The sequence below is a fragment of the Lepidochelys olivacea genome, assembly GCF_965140295.1.
Source record: "Lepidochelys olivacea isolate rLepOli2 genome assembly, chromosome: 17".
In the NCBI taxonomy this organism is placed as follows: domain Eukaryota; kingdom Metazoa; phylum Chordata; order Testudines; family Cheloniidae; genus Lepidochelys; species Lepidochelys olivacea.
Window position 1 is genome coordinate 15,546,698 of NC_140427.1, and position 25,532 is coordinate 15,572,229.

Below are 25,532 nucleotides of genomic sequence, written 5' to 3' on the forward strand. Positions count from 1 at the left end.
ACTCAGAGGATGACACTTAAGAGGGAGGAACTAAGGATGATTAAAAACGTGCTCTTTGCTATTTGTGCAATAACTGTGGACAATTCCTTTCCAAATTAAATCCAGCTGCTGGCTGGCTGGCGAGCTCCCTGGCAAATACAAACCAGTTCTCTGCATGCCAGAAAGCTTCAGTTATATATGTGCCACTTCTGATCCATCTGCACAAAATGCTACATGCCAATTGCTTTATTTAGGTTGGGTTGGGAAGAGGAATGTAGTTTAGTTAAGAAGCATTTTGTTACTTTGCTCCTTTATACAGCTTTCTACTCCCCCATCCAAATGGCTCTGTTTTTATAACTTCATTAGACCGTACTCCAAGAAGACAGGAGCGTAAACTTATGTCCCCAAAACCTAGCTTGGTACATTTTTTATTATGATTATTTAAACAGGTCTGATTATTTGGGTATCCTTCTTTAATTGAGGAAGAGCGTCAGGAGGTGAGGTGACACAATCTTTTCTGTTTCTTTCTCCCTAATTGTTACTTCCCCAAATTTATGAGAAGAGGATTGAATTGTTTCAATAGGAGATGAAGAATCATCTTGCCCATAAATGACCGAAGCAAGGTTTTAGTGCTTAAAAATATCACAAGAGATGAAATTAGGTTAATAATTTTAAAAGGAGTTCTCATTTGTCCATTCCAGGCAAGTGTTGAGCCAGAGAAACTGTACAGATGAGCCAATACCACCATCTGAGATGGAGAAATAGAGAGACCATTTGGAACACAGAGTCCAAGCACAGCTAGATGAAATTAGTGTGGGCCTAGAAGTAATGCTAAACACTGACAACAAAATAGCTGGATAGGAAAACAACATAGTACCTTCCTTCCCTTCTCTCTGCTGCTCTCAATCCTGGAATAAAGGAGGAGTCTCTGATGGTGTAAGGAAACTAGAATGACATAGGACATTTCTACTACCCACCCTCCTTACCTCACAGCCCTTGGTGCATTGGTGTCACAGAGGAGGGGAGGAAAAGGGCGGGAAAGAACATGACTGGGGCATTTTGTTCTTAGGCTGTAATGGACTACCAGAGGAGGAGGATCTTTGGGTTGTTCTAGAGTATACTGGTGGCTGACAATTCCAACATGTGGTATATTGAAAACTGTTAAAATTACAAGCTATTACTTCAAGAGTAAAGACTTTCCTGGTCCTGCTTGCAGGCTAGGGGGCTCTATAGGGTAGGGTAGCAATCAGAATCAGTCTTCAGAGAGAGAGAGCGCCTAGAATAAGGTTGGTTATATTGTGCCTCTGTTCGGGGCCGGCTCCAGCTTTTTTGCAGCCCCAAGCAGTGCGGGGCGGGGGGGAACCAAGGCTGGTTGAGCTGCTGCCGAAGTACTGCCGAAGAGGAAGAGAGGGACTGCAGGACCCACCGCCGAAGACCTGGATGTGCCATCCCGATGACGGACGGAGCGCCACCCCTTTCTATTGGCCTCCCCAGGCACCTGCTTCCTTCGCTGGTGCCTGGAGCTGGCCCTGCCTCTGTTTAGGGGGCTGCCTGCTTTAGGGTTCTTGTGTGTTATTGTTCTGAATTCTAAGAAATAAAGTAACCTTCAGTAACAGAAAGTATGTTCTTATCTAATTTCTCTGCCATGAATATAACATGGAATTGGTGGTTGACCATTCCCTGTCTAATCCACCGGGTGCAAGGGTGTCCTAAAGCCACTTTTTCTATCCATTCCTGAGTTGAGCTCAGTTGAAGCCTAAAATTGGGGATTGGTAGTGCACAGATAGTTCTAGATCATGTTGTAATGTGTTTACAGTGAAGGTAGGTCTTGATCAATAGATCTATCTAAGGTACTTGTACGGCCCCCTATTACCATAGTATCAGAGCATCTTACTGTCTTTCATATATTTATCCTCACAGGCCCATTTGAAGTACAAGTATCCCCATTTTACAGATGGGGAATGGAAGCACAGAGAAAGAATAAGTGACTTCCCTAAAGTCACATAAAAATGTGTGGAAGAGCAGGGATAACATTGGTTCTGAATAATACTGGCATTTACATTAACTTTTTCAAGTGTTTTTTCAAGAGGGAGAAATGGCATATAGTATTTCACAGCTTTAGATCTTATTTCAGTATGTGCGCCAACAAGAAAATATTTTAACTGGATAATGCTATGTAGATAGGCTATGTAGATCACCACTGTAATGCACTAGTTTTCTCTAGCTCTCCAGCTAGCTAAACAAGTGAATGAGTTTGACAGTCATACTGCGGTATCTGGTGCACACTAGTCCCCTATCCCATCAGAAAATCATCGGACTCATGTAAGAACTGGCAATTTCTGTTCATGAGAGGCCCAGGAGGGAAATTGTTCATAGCTACTGCTATGCTCCCACAAAGAAGTTAGATAAAAATATAAATACTCTTTCTGTAAGTGTGCAATGTAACACTACTTTATTTCTTAGAATCCAGAGCTCTAACATGCAAGAATCCAAAAACAGAGAGAGAAAATGCAGGCTGCTCCCTCAGCCAAAGAGGCACAACTCCCCCCACCTTGCTTTAAGCAGGCTCTTTCCAGACTGACTGTGCCTGCACGCTTTGTTACAGAGGCCCCTAATCTGCAAGCAGGACCCTGAAACCCTTCTGTTCTTAGAGTGATAGCTTGCAATTCCAACACATCCTCACTATACCACATTTACCAGCACATTTACCAGCATTTACCAGAGTAAAATGAACTGGCAGACTTCTAGGGGACATTTACAAGTGGGCACCTGACAGTATTTTGCTTGGCTTAGCTAGTGCTGACCATTTTACACTCATGAGTACTCTTGTTTGAAAAAAATCAGAAGCTCTTGAATGTTTCTTGTCATCCTTGATTGCATCTAAGCATACTGAGCATCCTCTTCAAGTCTGACTCACCCCTCATGAGAGCTCTCTTGCAAAATCTGTGCTGTTTTCTTGGTGTACTCAGCGCTCATCTATTTCCTTTTTATAGCCCTCAATTGCCTTGCCACGGCAGATACCAGACAACACTGATATTGTCAGACATTGTCAACAGGGAAATTATATCAAGCATTGTACCCTCAATGCTGATTGTTGCTTAAGAAGGAAACTGAAGACTACTGTAATCAGTCTCACTGCACGTTGCTAAATTAAAATTTTGTGCTTATTGATAATCTTCCTTGACATTAATATGAATAAAATAGCAATAAGCCTATATTTTAGATTCTGTCATTTCACTCTCCATGACTGGTACTGTAACTTTGCATTTTCCTACTACACTCATTCAAATTACACTTACAAATTGCCCCTCTGAATAAAAAGCACTGTGCAGGGATGACAAGTATTGATTTCCAATCTCCTTCCAAAATGACTCTATCATTGCAAGTGAGTGAGGCAATTTGCCTCACTTTACACTTCAGTCTATAGGCCTCAGATCACACTGACAGGTCTGATCCTTCAGGAAATGTTTAATTAGAAAAGAAATGAAGGGAATTACTGTAAATCCGCATTTAGATAGCAGTGCAACAGAATTTGTAAAGCTCCTTCTCTTTCTCTCCCCCGCACCCCTTGTGTATAAACTGCCTAATTTATTCTCTTATCCTTAGTAGGAAGTTTCCAAAGGTTGTTTCACATAATTAGAATTGCTGTCTTTTCTCTAGGAAATATCTTGGCCTGGTTTAGTTAATGTTTTACTCTGAACTGACAGATCCTCCTGTTACTGAGTCTACATTAAAAGAGAGGGAGCATATCTACAATCACCAGGGCTGACACAAGGGCTCACCTTCTCAGTGAGCAAGAGAGAAAGAGACTTGCACTGACAATGCAATGAAGTTGCTCAGCACTTTTTGCTTTCAGAGCTGTGTTTGAACCTAATTATGACTAACATGCAGTAAAATACATCTTACTGGAGGGGAATTTTAATACTCCTAACTACTGCACACACCAGGCAAATGTAGTCAGCCACACAGCAAACTCCTGTTGTATCACGGTTCAAAGGAACCTCTGTATTGTCCCTTTGAGACAAAGGCTTGATTGTACCTATAGGAGTGAGGTAGAATGTACTGGGATGAAGCCAGCTGGAGTGAAAATGGATGGTGTAGCAAGCACTGTCTCAGTCTAAAGTGGAGCTAGCAGGGGGGATTTTCCCCCCCAAATTTCTCAATATTGACAATGTAAATGATGAAATTTCCAACTTTCAGCAAAAAATTGGTAGATTTTTTTAATCACAGTCCATGGTCTACTTATGTTAAGTATTTATATGGCCCTGATTACCTTAGGGTACATCTTCACTACCTGCTGGCTCGGCGGGTAGTGATCGATCTATCGGGGATCGATTTATCGTGTCTTGTCTAGATGCAATAAATCGATCCCTGCATTGACGCCTGTACTCCACCTCAACAGGAGGAGTAAGCGGAGTCGAAGGGGGAGTGCCGCGGTCGACTCGCCGCCGTGAGGACGGCCTGGTAACTCAAACTAAGATACTTCAACTTCAGCTACGTGAATAGTGTAGCGGAAGTTGCGTATCTTAGTTCAAATCCTCCCCTAGTGTAGCCCAGGCCTAAGTATCCAAGCACCTCACAATTTCCCTGTAAAGTGACCGGCTCAAAGAGCTCAGTTTATTTAGCTTAACAAAAAAGAAGGTTAAGGGGTGACTTGATTACAGTCTATACTACATGGGGAACCAATATTTAATCATGGTCTCTTCAATCTAGCAGACAAAGGTCTAACATGATCCAGTGGTAGGAAGTTGAAGCTAACAAATTCAGACTGGAAATAAGGGGTAAATGTTTTAACAATGAGGGTTATTCATCAGTGGAACAACTTCCCAAGGATTGTGATGGATTCTCCATCACTGGCAATTTTTAAATCAAGACTGGATGTTTTGCTAAAAGATCTGCTCTAGCAATCATTTTGGGGAATTTCTATGGCTGATGTTACACAGAAGATCAGACTAGATGATCACAATGGTACCATCTCACCTTGGAATCTATGAAAGTGCTATTATCCCCTTTTACATTTGGGGAACTGTAGCTAAGCAACTTGCCTAAGATCACACAGGAAGTTTGTGGTAGAATAGGGACTTTTACCCAGGTCCTAGACTAATGCCCTAACAACTGGACCATCCTTCCTCTCTTCTGGAGAGAGAAAGCATTACTGGGACACTGATACTAAACTAGAGATGGCCTCTTTGCCCTACTGTCAAATCAAAATCTTAATGGAGACAAAAATATTACATGACTTGACAAGATTAGAGGTCAAAATTACCTGTTCATCCATGAAACAGGTACAGGATAGACAGTGTCCTGTGCAAACTTACTACAGAAACAATGTCCTGCCCTCATACCTGCTCTGAAGGACCACCATAATGATCCTGTCTTGCGTAGTTGCTTTGACTGTACTGCTAAGACTTTGGTTGTGATATTTGGGTGCAGTTTCCTGCTGGGAAGAGAAAGTCATGCTGCCCATGGGAGGGAATCCAGAGAGAATTCTACCTCCAGGAGACCACATTCCTCCCTGACATCCCTAGCCCCACTGCTATATGCCTTCATGGGCTGTAGCTTACTCCCCCTGCTCCGGTGGCAGGTGTGGAGGGAAGGGCATGGTCCAGCTTCTCCTTCTGCTCTTGCCCGCTGTGGAATGCTATGTACTCCTGAAGGAGCTGGCAGGGAGCAGTCCGTGCACTCCCTTGAGCACAAAGCACCTGAGTTTCCCATTGCCCTGCACCTTGTTGAGTCACTGAGGCCCATGCAAAGGACTACCAGTCTGACTAGGCAGCTTTTACACCTGTTTGGCACTGATTTCAATAATGACACAAGGCAAGAGAGAATCAGGCCCCTCATGTCCTTCTGAGTCCTTCCCTCGAGAGAGACAGTGCAGCTAGTGGCTGTTCACTCCACTAACCCCTCTCGTGGCATTCCTGGATGAATGGGAGCAGAGTCAGGGCACCTCTGCACCCTGAACAGCCTCTTCGAGCCATGGGCAGCTGTACAGAAAGTTATGCCAGAGGCTACAATGGTTCCCAACCAGCCCCAGGATCAGAGGAGCTGCAAAGGTGGCATAAAGAAGCTCAGCTGAACTCATCTCTTATAAAGACAGATGCTCTTCGACACCCAGGCCCAGATCCTCGAAGGCATTTGGCCACCTAGTTCCTATTGATTTCAATGGGAGCTAGGTGCTTTAATACCTTTGAGGATCTGGGCCCTAGATGCTACAGTGATAGCACCCTCACACAGGGTGCAGATGGGGAAATCACTCCCTGAAGTTCAACAAGCAGCCAGGTTTTGGCCTTGGATCAGCCCCAGTGATAATACTAACAGACTCCTTGTTGTTTTTGTAGATACACTCTAACACGGCTACCCCGTGATACTTGACACCGTGATAATACTGCATGATGTGGACTGAACTTGTTTGGCAGCAAGAAGTTTGAGGCCAGGGATGGCAAAGAACAAAAGTGGGGGAGGAAAATCCTAGGATAAATTATTAGAAAATACCAGGCCTGGCAGACTGTGGACAGATCTCAGCTGCCCAGCATGAGCTTGTTAAAAGGCAAACCAGCTGACTGCTCAAGCAGGTGGTTTCAATAGCTGGCTGGGGTGGGGGGATAGTTAGCTGCTTAGAAGAAAGGAGATGGTTTAATATAATAGATAACTAAGCATTGGAGAGTGCTGTTTAACAGTGCTAAATGAAATTTTGCTTCCTTACATGTTACTGTGTGTCTGGTATAGTTTTCCTTTGAGAGAATTAAGGGAGACACTCTTCTTCTTATGTGCTTGCCAAAAATCATGAGAGTTTTGGGTGCTGCTGGAAGAAAACTGCTTTTTAATTTTTTTTAAAAGACTGTCTTGGACTTATTTACCCGAAACCTCCTAAAAATCAGCTTAAGGGAAGCCTTGGAAGTGGATTACATGTCTGCTTGTGATCACTTACAGATCCTTGAGGAAGCTACTTAAGAAAGGCAAGTCTGCTCTCCCACACTCAGGCAAAGGTAAGATCCAGTTATTTAACTACATAAAAACCTTAACTGGGAAGCAAAGCTGTTGTTCTGTCTGAAAGGAGAAAAAAAAAAGCCTATAAACTGAACTGTCAGCTTAATTTGTGTGAGAAGTGCAGTTAATTTTCTTTTGTGGATTCATCTGAGGATTCATATTGCTTCTGTCATGTGCCTTATTAAGAGAGGTGGTTTATTTTAGTACGTTATGAAATACACTTGAAAATAGCCCTTTGTTTTGGGGTGTGAGAATACTATGATTAGGTGGATTTTAATTTTTTTAATAACAAGATTCCTTTATATCTGACCGTAGGAGTGCAAAATTCTATGAGCCTAGTCTAACTCCCATTAAAATCAATGGACTTCCACTGACTTTGACTGGGGAGTTGTAGCAGGTGCTGCATTTACATGGCCCTTGTCTGCCGTGTTGAAGTTGTCAGCTACGGTGTTGCCAGTTCGGATGGTAATTGTGGATGTAGCTATCTGTAACTGAGAACTAGACTGAGCTCAACAACTTTTAGGATAGGAGGAGAGCTCTCCAGTCACAATAATGACTAGTGTGGTGGATCAAGCTGGGGTCCTATTTAAAAAAACTCTGTCCCCTGAATTCTCCTGTTCCTCTGATGATATGTTCTCTTAAGAGCCAAGCAGGAATGGGGGGTCTGTGAACCTTTTTTCATAGATTCATAGAATATTAGGGTTGGAAGGGACCTCAGGAGGTCATCTAGTCCAACCCCCTGCTCAAAGCAGGACTAGTCCCCAATTTTGCCCCAGAACCCTAAATGGCCCCCTTAAGGATTGAACTCATAATCCTGGGTTTAGCAGGCCAATGCTCAAACCACTGAGCTATCCCTGCCTGTTAGATGTGGGATAATAGCACTTGTTAGATTATACCACTGATCATGGGCCAGCTGATTTAACTGAGTATGCTGCAGTTTCCACAATATGCATCTGATGAAGTGAGCTGTAGCTCACGAAAGCTTATGCTCTAATAAATTGGTTAGTCTCTAAGGTGCCACAAGTACTCCTTTTCTTTTAGTGTATACACTGTGTTTCTTTATGGTTTCTTCCATCCTCGGTTAATTCATACATGTGTGGATAAATGTGCATGCTAATCCCATACCCTTTGCCATTTTAAAGGTGCCCTAGAAATAACCTTAATGAAAACTCTCATTCTGCCTGCTTTTGGTGTTGCATCATTTTGGATTAATGTGCATGGAATAGAATGTTTTTCATTTTATTTTTTAGTACTTTAAAAATATAGGGACTATCTTTAAATTGCACTTCAAACAGACAGTGTGTGACTCTGAAGATAGGTTTTTTGACAATTGTTTGCTTCTGGAATGTGGTAGAGGAAGCAACAACACCTACCTTTTTATTAAGTGTTGCTACAAACAATGAACACCATCACTCACTGCCTTGCAAGCACAAATGCCTTTACGCTTTGCTTCAGTTCTAAAAGCAAAACCACTTGTTTGCTGCAGTAATAATATAGAGAGCCACTTTTGAAACTCTCAGCTGTGGCCTTTATACAACGCACTACCAAGGCAGCAAAATCACTGCCAGGGAACCTGCCAATAGACTCGAATGTCAAGGGCCTGATATGAAAAGCCACTTCACTTGTGTGAGTGGTCCCATTGAAATGGAGCTGTGGATCAGGCCCATTATGTGAAATGTAATATGGCTCTTGTAAGAAAGAATAACTACGTACACAATAAGAAAAGGACTTGTGGCACCTTAGAGACTAACAAATTTATTTGAGCATAAGCTTTCGTGAACTACAGCTCACTACATCGGATGCATGCAGTGGAAAATACAGTGGGGAGATTTTTATATACACAGAGAACACGAAACAATGGGTGTTACCATACACACTGTAACGAGAGTGATCAGGTAAGGTGAGCTATTATCAGCAGGAGAAAAAAAAAACCTATCGTAGTGATGCTCGAGGTGGGCCATTTCCAGCAGTTGAAAAGAACATGTGAGGAACAACAGGGGGTGTGTGGGGGGAATAAACATGGAGAAATAGTTTTACTTTGTGGAATGACACAGCCACTCCCAGTCTTTATTCAAGCCTAAGTTATTGGTGTCCAGTTTGCAAATTAATTCCAATTCAGCAGTCTGTCGTTGGAGTCTGTTTTTGAAGTTTTGCTGTTGAAGAATTGCAACTTTTAGGTCTGTAATCGAGTGACCAGAGAGATTGAAGCGTTCTCCAACTGGTTTATGAATGTTATAATTCTTGATGTTGTCTGATTTGCGTCCATTTATTCTTTTACGTAGAGACTGTCCAATTTGGCCAATGTACATGGCAGAGGGGCATTGCTGGCACATAATGGCATATATCACATTGGTAGATGTGCAGGTGAACTAGCTGCTGATAGTGTGGCTGATGTGATTAGGCCCTATGATGGTGTCCCCTGAATAGATATGTGGACACAGTTGGCAACGGGCTTTGTTGCAAGGATAGGTTCCTGGGTTAGTGTTTTTGTTGTGTGGTGTGTGTGGTTGCTGGTGAGTATTTGCTTCAGGTTGTGGGGCTGTCTGTAAGCAAGGACTGGCCTGTCTCCCAAGATCTGTGAGAGTGATGGGTCGTCCTTCAGGATAGGTTGTAGATTCTTGATGATGCGTTGGAGAGGTTTTAGTTGGGGGCTGAAGGTGATGGCTAGTGGCGTTCTGTTGGGCCTGTCCTGTAGTAGGTAACTTCTGGGTACTCTTCTGGCTCTGTCAATCTGTTTCCTCCACATACACAATGAAACTGCAGTAAAGCAAACCATGTATTTGGGAGCTCAGGAGTTTATCCTTCATGTACAATGCCTAACTACAATTCTGCCTGTAAGGTGAGCTTTCCCAACAGCTGGGTGTCTGTGCAATTTAAACTGAGATCAATATTAACTATAAAACCAAGTAATGAATGACAGGTGCCAAAGTATGAAATCCAGTGGGACTACTTGTACCAGAATGGTTAGATGTGAGTTTTTGCATGATTGGAGCGAAGACGAAGATGGCAGGCACAGGGCAGCTCTCTGGTCCTGAACTACTTTAAGGATACAGGGGCATTGAAGGATCACTAGTATTTGCCATTAACAATTTTAAAAATATCTTGTAGCGTGGGGGGGAGTATGCTGGGTAGTGTACCAGGATGCCAGCCTCTCAAGTCCGCTTTTCATTGAGCCTTGAAATCAAGATTAGGTGTGTCATAAATATAAAGGGAAGGGTAAACCCCTTTGAAATCCCTCCTGGCCAGGGGAAAGCTCCTCTCACCTGTAAAGGGTTAAGAAGCTAAAGGTAACCTCGCTGGCACCTGACCAAAATGACCAATGAGGAGACAAGATACTTTCAAAAGCTGGGAGGAGGGAGAGAAACAAAGGGTCTGTGTCTGTCTGTAGTCGTCTTGGCCAGGGACAGAACAGGAATGGAGTCTTAGAACTTTTAGTAAGTAATCTAGCTAGGTATGTGTTAGATTATGATTTCTTTAAATGGCTGAGAAAAGAATTGTGCTGAATAGAATAACTATTTCTGTCTGTGTATCTTTTTTGTAACTTAAGGTTTTGCCTAGAGGGGTTCTCTATGTTTTTGAATCTAATTACCCTGTAAGATATCTACCATCCTGATTTTACAGGGGGGATTTCTTTATTTCTATTTACTTCTATTTTTTATTAAAAGTCTTCTTGTAAAACACTGAATGCTTTTTCATTGTTTTCAGATCCAAGGGTTTGGGTCTGTGGTCACCTATGCAAATTGGTGAGGCTTTTTACCAAACCTTGTCCAGGAAGTGGAGTGCAAGGTTTTGGGAAGTATTTTGGGGGGAAGGACGCGTCCAAACAGCTCTTCCCCAGTAACCAGTATTAGTTTGGTGGTGGTAGCGGCCAGTCCAAGGATAACGGGGGTAATATTTTGTACCTTGGGGAAGTTTTGACCTAAGCTGGTAAAGATAAGCTTAGGAGGTTTTTCATGCAGGTCCCCACATCTGTACCCTAGAGTTCAGAGTGGGGGAGGAACCTTGACAAGGTGTCTTTCTAAAATATAGGCTTTAGTTCAGCCACAAGTTGTTGGGCTAGAATTGCTGGCTATAGCCTATGTTAAGCAGGAGTTAGGACTGAATAATCATAATGATCCCTTCTGGCCTTTTAACAAAAATCTGAACTATTTTAAAAAAAATGTTAAATATTTTGCTACTCACAATTCATTAGAAGAGGAAACAAGCACACACTCATGAGGGAAGCTATGATATAAGGTTCCACAGGTTCCTTTATTGATGGCAGCATTCATATTTTCAGAATTTTTCTACTATATGACATTTGTTCTAGCAAGGCTCAAATGTACAGGGAATAAGAACATAATAAAAATTCTTTGCTCTTAGTATTGTTTTTCAATATATCACCTTTTTGTTATGTACAGTTTGATTACAAAGTCAAAGTAGCACTTACAAATATTCTCCTGCTGGAAAACAGAAGGCTTTAGCCACTCATTTCGGGTACTTTATATGAGGCATAACTTTATAATTTTTTAAATCGTGTCATTGTAAAAGTTATGTACTTTGCTATATGGATTATAATACACAATGCATCTCTTTCTCTCTTTGCCTTATGTACTTTGCTATATGGATTATAATACACAATGCATCTCTCTTTCTCTCTTTGCCTTTTCAAAGCTCCCATGATTCAGGTGTAATCCCCATCTGTAAAATGGGTAAACTAAGGCACAGTGAAGCTAAGTTTCTTGGTGAAGACCTCCCTTGTTAGACAGCCCCATGCTCCTGTCACTAAACCATTCTGTAGTTGTCATGTCATTGGGATGCATATGAATGGTGATGATGGGTGCATTATAATAATTAAAAACAAAAAAAAAACCCACCTTGAGGCTGACAGAGAAGGAAACGGCTGCTTTGTTCTGGCTCAAAACCAGAGGATATTACTGTAACCTTTGCCTTCCCTGACCCACTTCCTCTACTTGATCATTGCACCTTGACTTGGGCACCAAGTCCTGAAATCCATTCTGTTTGGTCTCTAACACCCACCTGGAGTCCTGTTGACTCTAATGGACTCTGTCTAAGAACAGACGTCTGCTTGTATGGCAGCGTAAGGGCCTTTAGATAATAAAGTATCCAGGAGAAGGAATGTCTTACTGTATTAGGCTTAGACTTGCGTGTTTTGTTTTATTTTGCTTGCTAATTAACTTTGTTCGGTCTGTTCTTACTTGGAACCACTTAAATCCTACCTTTTCTATTTAAGAAAATCAATTTTTACTTATTAATACCGGGGGGACGGAGGGGGCAAACAGCTGCATATATCTCTCTACCAGTGTTCTAGAGGGCGAACAATTTTGAGTTTACCCTATATAAGCTTTATACAGGGTAAAACGGATTTATTTGGGGTTTGGACCCCACTGGGAGTTGGGTATCTGAGTGCTGGAGACAGGAACACTTTTTAAGCTGGCACAGCCAGGCAGGGCACTGAAGTCCCATGCTGGGAAAACCGGCTCAGAGGTAGTCTCGGCACATCAGGTGGCAGTTCCCAAGGGGGTTTCTGTGACCCAACCCGTCACAGGCCCCTCACCTAGGGCTTTGGGGAGATAGGCCAGCCTTCGATCAGCTAACAGTACTGGTTCCTCCTTAGACCCTGCTGAGATTTTATTTATTTATTTATTTAAAGGCCGCTATGGGATAGGAAAAAGCCAGGCGGTGCCCTCCTTCCTGACAGGCAGTGAGCCATGCCCTTTCCCATCTGGCTGGGCCAGACTAAGTGTTCAGTGAAGCCTGAAGCCAACTTTTAACTTGTGCCAAGCCTCAGAGAGAGATCCTGTACTCTTAGAGGATGCAAATGGTGTCCCCCAGCCAACTTGGTCATTTTGCACTTTCTTTCCCCTTCTTGGTCAGTTTCAGCTATTTCCCCAAGAGTATCAGCTTTCTTTCTCTCTGTGATCCTGTCAGGTTCCCCTTGGGTTACATAATCCACAGAGGAGGAGAAAACACTGCCCTTGGGAACTCTCTCCCCAGTGGTTACACCAAGAGCCCAAATCCTGTGAACAGTTTATCACTTTGCCTCTCCTCTTCCCAAATCCCCACCTGCCAAAGGCAGCCTATGCGCGTGGGCTTTGTCCTCCTTTCTTGGGAAATGCTTCGGCTCTTATCAACTCTGCTAAGGTCTGCATGAGCTAAAGTATATATTTAAGCTGTAGCTTGTTGTTTTGTGGTGTGGTGTTTTGTTTTTAAATCCTCCCTTCACAATAATCATGTTGACCCTGGAAAACACTGGATGTCTACGTATTGCCTATAGAGACTGTGCTGCCTGCATTGAGAGAGATGCACCATTTGCTCTCAAGCACCCTGTTCGTAGTCCTGCAGACGTTAGATAAACATGCCGGGGGAGCAGCAGGCGGTTTTCAGTCATGATGTATCTGAGCTGTGTTGAAAGTCAAAAGCCGTTATTTACAGCTTGTGAAGAGAGAGGACTCGTCATCAAGGGCAATACATTAGATCCACAGCAGGTCAATGGTTTAAAGAGATAGGAATGGTTTGTCTGTCCTGTCACTTGCTCTTTAAACTGGAGAAGGCTCCAAAAAGGCCAGTCAAGTTTCCTGGGGAACTAATATTTTCTGGTTACTGTAAGATGGTGTATAACACTGAGTATTGGGTTAGGATCTAAAGTGGGATGAGTATGTCACTTCCAGATAGGGTAAGGGCCTGAGAAATTTTTTTATTTTTATTTATTTATTTTAGCCCAATGTGCCATGTCGGAACAGAATGCAATGATTGGAGCTGCACCTGAATGCGCCTTTCTCCCCATGATCTGCTCTCATAGTTGTGGAAACACTGGAGCTCGATATAACAGAGGGATGGGGGAGGAGCTGACAGGGTGTTCTCCATGAAGGCTCCAGAATTCAGGAGGGAGTGAATCCAATTTTCAGCAGTACTTGGACACTTGAGAGCCTGAAGTTCTTTGACAGTTAATGGGACTGAACCTCGTAAATGCTAGTAATTTTTTAATAGCGATTAAGCTCCTAAGTCACTTAAATCCTTTTGAAAATGTTATCCTTTCAGCTTTAACGTTCCACCTGTCCTGAGGTTTTTTTCTCCTTCTTACATAGTGCGTAATCTTGAGCCCGTATAGGGGAAAGACTTGTTTCCTGCAGGGCAAGTTGGAAGTTGAGCGCTCCAGGACTCTTACTCCATTGCTATCGCTGCATGCAATGTCCTTTTATTCCTGCTCATTAGACCTGAGGCTATAGAGAGGGTCAAATTGGTTAGACTGTTGCCCCACCCCCACAGCATTTTCTGCTTCCTCTCTTTTAAACTAGTTTCCACATTCTGGTTCTGTCCCATATTTGGGGCTTGGGAGGATTGATTGGTAAGACCTACAGGAAGCTCTTTCTCTAGCACAAATCGGCCTCGTTCTTTCTGATGATTTTCTCCAGTGTTTTTTCACACTGACAATTCTAATTCTACTTGTGTTTGACCCTTGGAATTCAATAGTACTAAATTTCCCGTGCCTTGAACATACATGCATGTTCCTTGAGTCTGCTTAATGGCCCTAGAAAGAAGCGTTCTGACTCATTGGAAATGAAATCTGAGCATGCACTAAACACAATCTACTCTGTCAGGATTTGATGTTGGTGACAGATGGTTACATTGGGGAAGCATGTGAAGTTATGAAACTGGAAATGAGTCTCTTGGAGGTGACAAATGGCCTTCAGAATGCAGCAGGATGGCCATTGTGAGATACTGTTCTCGAACTGCTAAATGTGCTTCACTGAGATGGTAATAAAGATCCCAAAGGAAGTGAAGCTTCATCTGCCAACCTAAACCCAATAAGGGCACTGGAAATAAGGTACTGAAAGAATTTGAGAAGTCCTGTATTTCTAGCTGTGGTGATAAGAGACAGATCATTGAAGAGGGGCAGGACTTAAATACCTAAGCCAAAGTATCACACACTCTGCATTTACATGGCACATTTCATCAAACCTCTCCAAGCACTTTATAATAGCCTTACAATAACTCTGAAGGAGGCAACACTGTAGAACCTCAGGTATCTGAAGCCAGATTCAATCTAGACTCAAAGATCATGTGTTTCTGCTTTCCCGCCCCCTTCCCACCCTCTCCAGAACTTTCTGCAGAGTTTGCTCGAGGGGGATATTCACGCCCATGTTAAAAAAAAAAAAATTCTTAAATATCTAGCTGTATCTCCTCTCTTTCCTCTTCAAAAAACTGGCCTGCTCAAGCCCCTGCTGTGCCTCATTCACCCAATTCTTTAGTCAGCCAAAGTTTCATGTCCCTTTTCCCTCATCCCCAGTGGAGATTTTCAGACAAAGTTCTTCTATCCCTTTTAGAGACCAGAGGATGATTGACTTGCCCCATGCCACCTAGCAAGTCAGTGGTGGAACGCAGCCTAGATTCCAGGTATCCTGACTTGGGGGCCCCTGGCTGTAACCACTGTACATCACCACCCTCCAAACCGTATTTCTTCTCTTCTCCTCCCATCCTACTTTCCCATGGCTATTTCAAACATTGTGGGAGCAGTGAGCCTTGTCACTTCTGGGACCAGTGCCCATTCTGGCCTGTTTACTTCCAGCTGAGCAGTCACATGGCTGCATTCATTGTGGTGCCATGCACCGAAGCAGAGTATTCGTGAGTGAGAGCAGGTGGTAGTGACTGCTGGTTTAGATTTAAGATATTATGACTGCTTTGGCCCATCTAGCCTTGAACCTGTGAGTGCTTTTCAAAATTCCTTCTGGTTGGTCTTGAAGGGCTTGACTCTTGTTACTGCCTCTGGATATCCTTCTGTGACTGTCTCCTTAGATTTCAGAGTGGCAGCCGTGTTAGTCTGTATTCTCAAAAAGAAAAGGAGTATTTGTGGCACCTTAGAGACTAACAAATTTAGTTGAACATAACCTTTCGTGAGCTACAGCTCACTTCATCGGATGCATTCAGTGGAAAATACACTGAATGCATCCGATGAAGTGAGCTGTAGCTCACGAAAGCTTATGTTCAACTAAATTTGTTAGTCTCTAAGGTGCCACAAATACTCCTTTTCTTTTTGTCTCCTTAGAGGTTTTGCTCTTGAGTATCAGATGTTCACAATGGTCCTTTCCTGCTGGCTAACTCTATAATAGCTTCCCTCCTTGATTTAGGAATACATTATTAGCTTGCTGCTTCACCTTCATCATCTAGTCTATTCTCTTCATTTTGCTTATATCCGTTTGACTTTCGGCATCTGTAGCAGAGCTTGCCCAACAGCATCAGTGTGTCTGCTGCCTCCGTTTCCCCTCCTCAGTGAAAACTCCACACAACTTTCAGATCAACTCTCTCCCCTTTCTGGGCCTGCTTTTTTTTTAAAACACACACACACACACACACACACACTTCAAAAACAAGCCTTCCCCGCTCCTGACTAGGTCACAGGATAGGGTTTCAGCACAGCTCTTCTTATGGGCTCTTGTTCCCCAGACCACCTGGAGAACTTTGGAGTCACAGGAGAGTAGGGTTGGGTGAGAGAAAAGCTTTTGAAATGATAAACACCCATTTTTTTCATGGTCTGTATGTATAAAAATATCTTCACTGCATTTTCCACTTTTATACATCCGATGAAGTGAGCTGTAGCTCACGAAAGCTTATGCTCAAATAAAATGGTTAGTCTCTAAGGTGCCACAAGTACTCCATTTCTTTTTGCGAATATAGATTAACACGATGGCTACTCTGACTCCTTCCAGTAGGCTCTTCTAACTCTCTAAATTAAACTACAGACTTGTTTTGATAACCAATTCAGTGACAGGACTATAGGATAAATCAAGTGAGGCTGAGCCTAATTCCCTTAATGAACCAGCTCCTTATGATTTTGTCCAGAGCAGCAAATGTCAGCATCTGCTCAAGAGCACCCTCTATTGCTCTCCACTAGAGTACAGCTTCCTGCTCTTCAGTCACAGGTAACTTGTGTTGTGAAAGGACTTGGTAAAACTTGCTGTTTGAGGAAGCTGACAGTTCCTACTCTTGATTTGACTGCTTGAAAAGACTAGACTCTTCCCTAACATGTCAGAGGTCAGGAAGGGTAGTCAGATTGCCTCCTGGGGGCACAGTTGGGCTACACTGTGCCTTTGTAACATGCCCCATAACTTCCAGAATAAAAGCCGTGGTTGTCTGTACTAGTCGTTGTCATCCTCCCCCAAGAGAGGAGAAATAATCTTCCCCTGCAGAGGGAAAAGTGTAATGCCCTGTGTCCAATTTTCTTTTCATTGCTGTTTTTATTGTGGAAACAGAGTGCTGAGTGATTCTAAAATGAAAATAGGGAAAGCTAATTTTTGTAGTTCTTGCTAATAAAATTCTTAATGTGCTTCTCTCCCATTATCATAAAGATTGTTATAGTGTATTTTATCTCTGGTATCTTATTTTCCCCACATCATACTAACATTCCTTATCATCAAAATTACTTATCTTTAGATTTCTTCCATTTTCTCATTTCTCTGGCCCTGTTTTTATTGGTGTCCTTTTGATACTACTGATATTTTCATAAGCAATAAATGTAGGTCATGAAGAAAGGTTTGTTTAGTTTTTTGTGTTTTAAAGAAGGCAATGCAGCAAAATTGGGTGTATTGTATCTAAAACATCTTGTGTGCACAATTAACCAACAATCTGCTAGATAAAATTGTTTACATACAGCATGGGAGAAAATCAGCATTGCATTGTAGGTATGTTCAAATGCTGCTGGTAGTGCACAATGATCCCAGGACTGCAGCCTTCAATGGCTCAGATGAAGTAGCATCTGGTTCTTTAATACGTATATTGGTATTTGGTGTACAAAAGTATGGAGTCTGGATGGTGGAAAGTAGGACCGTGATCCAAAGCCTGCTGAAATTGGTGTGACTCGCTCACTGTGCTTTGGCTAAGGCTCTAAAAGACTGGCTACCTTTGCTGTATTGTGGCTGCTCATGTTCAAATGCAGTGCCAAGAGGACTGCTAACGCTCTGTGATTGAACACTGAGTCTCTCTACACCTAGCCTCCCTTGTGGTTGAATTGATTATCCTCACCCACAGCGCCTTGCCCCGTTACTAACATCAGGCTGCTGGCAATTAAATAAAGATATGGTCACAAACAAATGACTAAGAATTTTATGGAAAATTCATAATATCGTTTTCTGGGGGTTTTGAAATCTAACTTCCCTGAGTCCTGTGACAGTTCTCGGGATACCCAGGACGGAGAGTCACCTTGTTATTCCCTAGTTCCAGCAAGATGGAATCTTGCTTGTGGTAACTGGATGTTAGCTCCCTAACACCCCCAGCCTGTCAGCTGTTAAAGCACTCTCCTCCAGGCTATGTCAGCCCTGACTTCACCTTGCCAGTAAACAACAGCTGCACCCCTATTCGCCTTGAAGCATTCTCCTGTGATGTCCAGCCCCTCACCCTGGCTACTCACAGAAATCCCAGATCCTCAGCTCCCAAAGGAACAGTGTACGGCAGTTTTACCTTCAGTCGCTGCTCCTACATAATGCACTGTACTGGTGAGCACTTAAATAATGGTTTTTGCTTTATTGTAAGGGGGGCGGGGGGGGGGGGGAAAGCGGTTTGGCTACAAACCAGAGATAGAAACAAATGGTTGCAACATAAAACAAAATCACAATATACAAACTAGGGCCTACACAGCTTAATAGGGACCTCTCTTATCTAATTAAGTAGGTCTTCCTTCCCCCCGTCCCTGCCCCCCCAAAGTTGCAGAGTTGGCCGGCCTCCCAGAGCTAGGATCCAATCTTTTTCATGGAAAGCACCCCACACTCTATAAGATTCCTCAGTAAATGGATACAGAGGATTGTTCTTCTCCCTTGTCAGATAATGAATCAGTCTTGTGTGTATTCACAGGCAGGGTGACCCCATCTGTTACAATGTTCCTTTTTACCTCCAAATGGTTTTGATTGTTTGCAGTTGTATTTGTTGGTTTTCCATGGACTGTTCTGGGTTGGGGCAAGGGTAGGCAATTGAACAATACATTTACATAATCAGCTAGCCAAGGAAGGGTGACAACTTCCTCTTTGTTGAATGGGCAATCACCAAGACCTATGATTCCCTGGTGACTAACTATTATGGTAAGACCATAAGGACATAATTTTCAATATAAATTATTCCTTAAATATTACCAGTACACAATGATTGAGCATCGATAACCTACAAGCTTTTAGTAGAGACCTTACAAGTTAGCCTTCCTGGATAAATACCATGAAAGTGGTGCATTAAATGTACAGAGTTTGTCAGGTCTGAGACAGGGGTTGCTTGTAAAGACCAGGGAGCACTTTTGCCAGTTGGCCTTCAGCTTTCATCCATCACTCAGAGATTGGTTCCATGCAATTAAGGTAACCAGATGTCCCTATATTACAGGGACAGTCCCAACATTTGAGGCTTTGTCTTATATAAGCATCTATTACTCCCCATCCCATCCCAATTTTTCATACTTGCTAGCTGGTCACCCTGCATGCAATGTGCATGGGGTGAGGGAAGAAAAGTCTTTTCAGAAGAGACCTTTAGAATTGGGGGTTTATTTTTATTGACATTTGAGAACCCACAGCACTTTTCAGGAAGACCAGATGTTTGTCTCGGTTAAAATGCCATTCCGATAGTTGTGCCGTGTACTGTTCACTGGTTCTCTGCTTTGCTGCTGCTGTCCATCCCAGAAGTAGTTGCGGGTGGTAAGTACAGAGTCTGAAAAGCACTCTGGGTTCTCATGGGACTTGTGAACTATGAGCGACGCTGTCAACTTGTGAGTTCTTTTCTGTCCAAACACATGTTGCCTATTTCTATTTTATAGGTAACACGGAAACATCTCTAGCTGGAAAAGATTTGAGGAAAAACTCTCTCTTGTTCAGTTTGTCTGCTTTGTAAACTTGACAGTACTTTTTTTTTCTGGTCAGTTTCTCTCCCTCCTGTGTAGTCGGTTTTCTATGTGTCTTCCATCCAGCAACAAGAACAAGAGAAACTGAAAACAGGAAAATTGGTGGTAGGGGTCAGGCATAAGTGTGGGACCTTCCACAGGGTGCTCGGCTCACCACTGGAGCACCTCCTTTTGGCCAGATCTGCCAGTCCCGCGCCCCGTCCTGCAGTTGCTCACTTCCCTCCAGTCAGGTCACTGTAGTTCTGCCCTTCAGTGGGGGGTTGTGTGTGTCAAAGACTCTCAAGATCTATTGTCTCAGGTAGCCTTCCCTTTGCTGCTCCTTAACGGTGCCACTGCCCAGGGGCTGGTTGGGGAACCTTGGCTTGTCCCTCCTCTGGAATCCAATCCAGGGACCCTACAACAAGCAGTCATGGTCTGCATGGTCCCCGACCTTTCTGTTGTATCACTGGGCTACTTCCTTCCTCACCTTCTCTCACCCTGAGAGCAACTGCTGCCTCTCTTTCTCTGCCACCCCCTTCTGCTGTCAGCTACTGGGCTTTATGCAGGCCCCTCCTGTTCCTGTCCAGCTGAGCTCCGTCTCTAAGGAGTCTGTGTCAGGGTTCCCTCCCCACTCTGAACTTTAGGGTACAGATGTGAGGACCCCCATGAAAGCTCCCAACCTTATTTCTACCAGCTTAGGTTAAAAACATCCCCAAGGCACAAATCCTTTGTCCTTGGACAGTATGCTGGCACCACCAAGTGATTTAGACAAAGAATCAGGGAAAGGACCACTGGAATTCCTATTCCCCCAAGTCCTATACCCCCTCCCTGGGAGGCTTGAGAATAATCTACCAACCAAACAGGAAAACCAGATTTTTAAAAAACAGAACTTTATAATAAAGAAAAAAAAGTTAAAGCAGCACCTCTGTAAAATCAGGATGGAAGGCAACTTTACAGGGTAATCAGATTCAAAACACAGAGGATTCCCCTCTAGGCAAAGCTTTAAAGTTACAAAAACAGGGATAAACCTCCCTCTTAGCACAGGGAAAATTCACAAGTTGAAAACAAAAGGTAATCTAACACGCCCTGCCTTATTTACTTACTCTTTTTGCAATATTGAGACTCACTTTAGGATGGTTTATAGGAGGAGTTTTCTGACCTGGTGCTTCTCTGCTTCCCAAGAGCAGAGCACAAACAAAGCCTTATCCCTGCCCCCAGATTTGAAAGTATCTTCTTTCCCCATTGGTCCTTTTGGTCAGGTGCCAACCAGGTTATTTGAGCTTCTTAACCCCTTACAGGTCAGGAGGAATTCTAGGCTACCCTTAGCTGTATGGTTATGACAGTCTTTGTTGCTCCTTGGCTCCTTCTTCAGGTGTAACCTAGGTGGTTAGTGGGATCACCTACCCACCTTAACACTTTTGGGAGATGTGAAGGGTGGACATCTCCTCACAGACCTGAAATAATTTAATGTTTTTCAAATATAGTTGAGAAAATGGCTCCTTTTAAGCAACATATTTATGGCTGTCTGCTCTGACGCTCTAAGAAAAAGCTAGAACTTAAAAGATCATTTTTTTGCAGTACAGTAGAACTCTAAGGATCTGGGCCCCCTTGCACTGGGTACTGTAGAAAAAGATAGATGCTCCCGCTCTTCCCCCCCCCCCACCCAAAAAAAATAGTGCTATTGGCCCCAGTCTTGCAAATGCCTAAACGGATGCTTTAAGCATTAGTAGTCTGAGTTCAAACTAGTCAACGTGTAGGAAGAATGTCAAAGGTTTTGTTATCTGCACAGTCACCCACCATCCCGCTAACCCTCTGCCACCCCACTCCAGCAACAGTGACCGAATGTTGCTGCCCTGCCTGCCCCAGAGAAATAGATTGGGGGGGGGGGGAACAGGAGGGAAGAAGTAAAGCAGTCAGATTCCACTGAATGCATCCGATGAAGAGAGCTGTAGCTCACGAAAGCGTATGCTCAAATACCTTTGCTAGTCTCTAAGGTGCCACAAGTCCTCCTTTTCTTTTTGAGTCATTCAGATGGTGCCTCTGTCTAGCATTTAAAAAAGCATAAGACTGCAAAGGTAGCATTTTAATAAATGGGGGAGGGGAAGGAAAACAGTGAGGGGATTCTTGGGGATAAGATGGTGACTCCAGCGATCATTGTGAAATCTATTGCAACAGCCCATACGTCCTCCACTGGGACAGCATAGGGAGCATTAGTAGTCGCTAATGGAAGCAGAAAGATGAACGTCTCTCTGACTAACACAAATGCCCCACACTCATGCAAGCTGAGCTGGCAGCATGATACCCTCAGAACTTGTGGCTGACCTTGCATAAGGTCTGTCAAATGTTGTGAGAGACTCCAATGGAAGGCAATGTCTTGTTGTTAATTGCTGAAATCCTCTTCTTTATTATTCCCTTTTCCCCAAAAACGTTATCCCATTGTTGTAATTACTAGCTGCATGATGTGTAGTCTGTCACCGCTGCCCTGCAGCACTGTTGAAACTTGGCAGTTCCTCAGGAGCTCGAGCAGTGATAGATCATCCAGCAGCCACGGCGACTTCAATTCCGATAGTGTTCAGCACGTAATTAGACAGCTGGAATCCTTCATGTTCCAAATGTCAATTCTGTCTCCTTCAAGTTGTCAGGCAGTGAACACACAACGCTCAAGCTCCAGTAGGAGCTGAGCAGGCTCTGGTGATGTCCCGTACCGACAGCTGCTTCTCCGGTTCAAATCTCCCCTTGTGTGAATAATCACTTTCCTGTTGAGCCCAGCATGTGTTATGGCTTTTCTTCACTTTCCCCTTTGTTTAATACCAACATTTACCATCGCTCCTGGAGCATGAGAGAGGATAAAGAGCAGAATGGTGGGACCATGTCTTGAAGGACTTAACCACAGCTGGAAAACAGGACATACAGTTAGGGGTTGGGTTAAACCTCTTTGAAGGAAGTGTGTGTGTGTGTAGATCTGCCCTTCATTTAAGATACTTCCATGAAGCTCCTTTACGTAACCAGATAGCTGAAACAATTGCGGCTTCCGCTCCGAACACAGGCACATGTCAGTGCCCAAAACAAAGGCAGGTGTGTATGGGTGGAGTGGTTTTGCTGGCTCTTGTTCTGTGAAAATTTTTGTGTCAGAGAGAATGCAGAAAGACCAGAGAAGTGGGGAGAGAGAAGGAAGTGCCAGATGCTGCCTGAACAAGTATGATGAGCGTGGCCCTGAGAAAAGCCCAGAGAGACTGCTTTTTGGGCAGAGTACTTGCAGAAAGGGATTTGGACCTGTGAGCAAAGAAACTGTCTCCTGTAGTTTGAATCCTCTGCCGTTCTAGGAAACAGGCCTTTGTACATACTTAGTAAACAAGCAGGATTGTGTCAAAGATACCGGACTCCATCATCAATTTCTCCTCCTCACAGAAACAATCTGCAAAACCCTGAACTTTGGCCAACTGCTAAGGTCAAAAAAGGGGGACACTGTACCATTGTCCTGCTTCGCCTAGACTCTATCCCTAGTGTACACTGATATTGTAACCCTGCCTCCTTGGCAACATTGCTCATGTGCGGCCATCAGTAAAATTTGTAGCTAGTGCTGGCATTGCATCAGATGTGTAAAATGTTTTGGGATCCTCAGATGGAAGGTAACGTCTTTGAAATCCTCTTCCTTATTGTTCCCCTTTCTGAAAAACTTACACCACGGTTGTAATTACCAGCAGTATGGAACACAGCCTGTAAGACCCTTTCCTCTATGTCTGTGACGTCCCCTTGCCCCTAGAGCAGTGTAAAAAAGCAATAGGAGAATAAAGCAAATTATGTAGTCTATGGAGAAAACTGGTGGAGATTCCCTCCACTCTTGCAACAGTTCCCTTGATATTTCCTTAATGGCACTTACTGTGTGCCCAGCCAAAGCTTATACAACCCTAGATAAATAATTATGAAGTTTCAAAAGATATATGCTCCTTGAGTTAATAATTTTAACAGCCTGTGAGAAATGTTGCTGTTCTCACGGTAACAGGAAAGCTGTAATTTCATCTCTAATTTGAGAGTGCTGGTGTAATCCGTGCAGATAGCTTTCTGGTGGGAACTGTCTTTTTAGTTTTCTTTAATTTGAAGCCTTCTTAATGAAGTGATATTACTGAGCAGCTTAGGCAAACAATTCAAAATGGATTAATTAGCACTAAATATACCAATAAAAAGTGTACTTAGAATTTTTTAGGAATAAAATTGTATAGCTGTTATATTAACAGGTACCAGACTTCAATTGTACATGGACAATTTCTGAGGTTTCTTTTAGCGATTTTTTTTTTAAAACCTTTGTCGGTTTATATCTTTGTCCCTAGAGCAAGAAATTAATCATCTACCGTACTCTATCCACCTAGTAAGCACCAGACTGTTCATTATTTCTTGGAACTACTAGGCACTTGAATGTTACGGTGCTGATGGCTCTGTGTGTGCATTTGTGTGTGTACATATCTTGGGGGAGAATTTCAAAAGTGCCTAAAGGATTTAGGACCCTAAATTCCATTTTCAAACTGACTTAGGCTTTTAGGAACCCAAATCACATGGAAATTAAATAGGAGTTAAGTGCCTGAGTCCCTTAACTTTTGAAAGTTTTACCCTTTGTCATTTCCAGACTATTACAGTAACTTACTTCTGATAGGCAAACAACCTAATGTAGAGAGCGCATTTGCGCCAGATGCACCCTAGCTTCTCCATCTGCTGCTAGAGTCTTGAACGAACTCCATTCCTCAAACTTCTAACCAGAACTTTATCTTTCAGACCTGCTTGTAGCCCTTGGGTTGTTTAATACTAATCTCTGGACTGTTGGAACTGTCTGAGAACCAGGAGTCCTGTGCTTTTATAACCCTTGAATAGGCAGGTATTGAACCCAAGACCTCGAGATCTAAAAAGGGTGTGCGTCTACCACTTCAGCTAAAGTACCAGCTCCATTAGTTTGGTGGCAGTAATACACTCATAAACCTCTCTATTCTTCTTGCATTAGAGGGAGACAGAGTTAACAAGGAAGCAGGAAGATGCCATGTTAAGCAACATCTCCTTCCAGGCAACTTACCTTCACATATAGATTTGATGAAATATAAAACTGTCACAGTTGGTTCTTCAAAGTCTTTTGCATGTCAGGATTATTAATCTTTTTGAGATTCTCGTGCTTTAACTACTTTGTTGAATATTTACATAGCAGTGATTGGTGGTGGTTTCCATATCCTTAAAGCTGCTAAACTAGCAGTTCAATTTATCCTAATTCAGAACCTAATTGTCTTGCACTGCTGGCTAATTAAATGTTCAAAGAAGTGATAAATTAGGCAGGTTGATCATTACAACACAAGTAATTAGTCACTCTAACTGAATCTGTGCCCAGCAATCCATGTACATTAGGATGGCAAGGGGGGGGGGGGAGTGAACAAAGTATTTTTCAGGATCGTAAAAAAAAAAATACTAAAAAGACAACTCTAGGGACTTCATGTGAGGCACTTAAGTCATATAGCAGCTCTGGGGTTTTAAGCTGCTTGTTTTTTGCATTAGCAATTCTTACTCTGATGCCCATTAGGGGAAGTTGGAGGTCTGAGATCAGAAGGGCTAAAAGAAAAATATTCCCATTTCACAGAAGATCCAGTCTACTCCTGGGCTAGACTTCAATGATGGTAAAAGCTAGAAGTGGATGATCTAGGGGCCCCATTTACTCATGGCTTCACTGGAATTGAAGCCTGCTGTG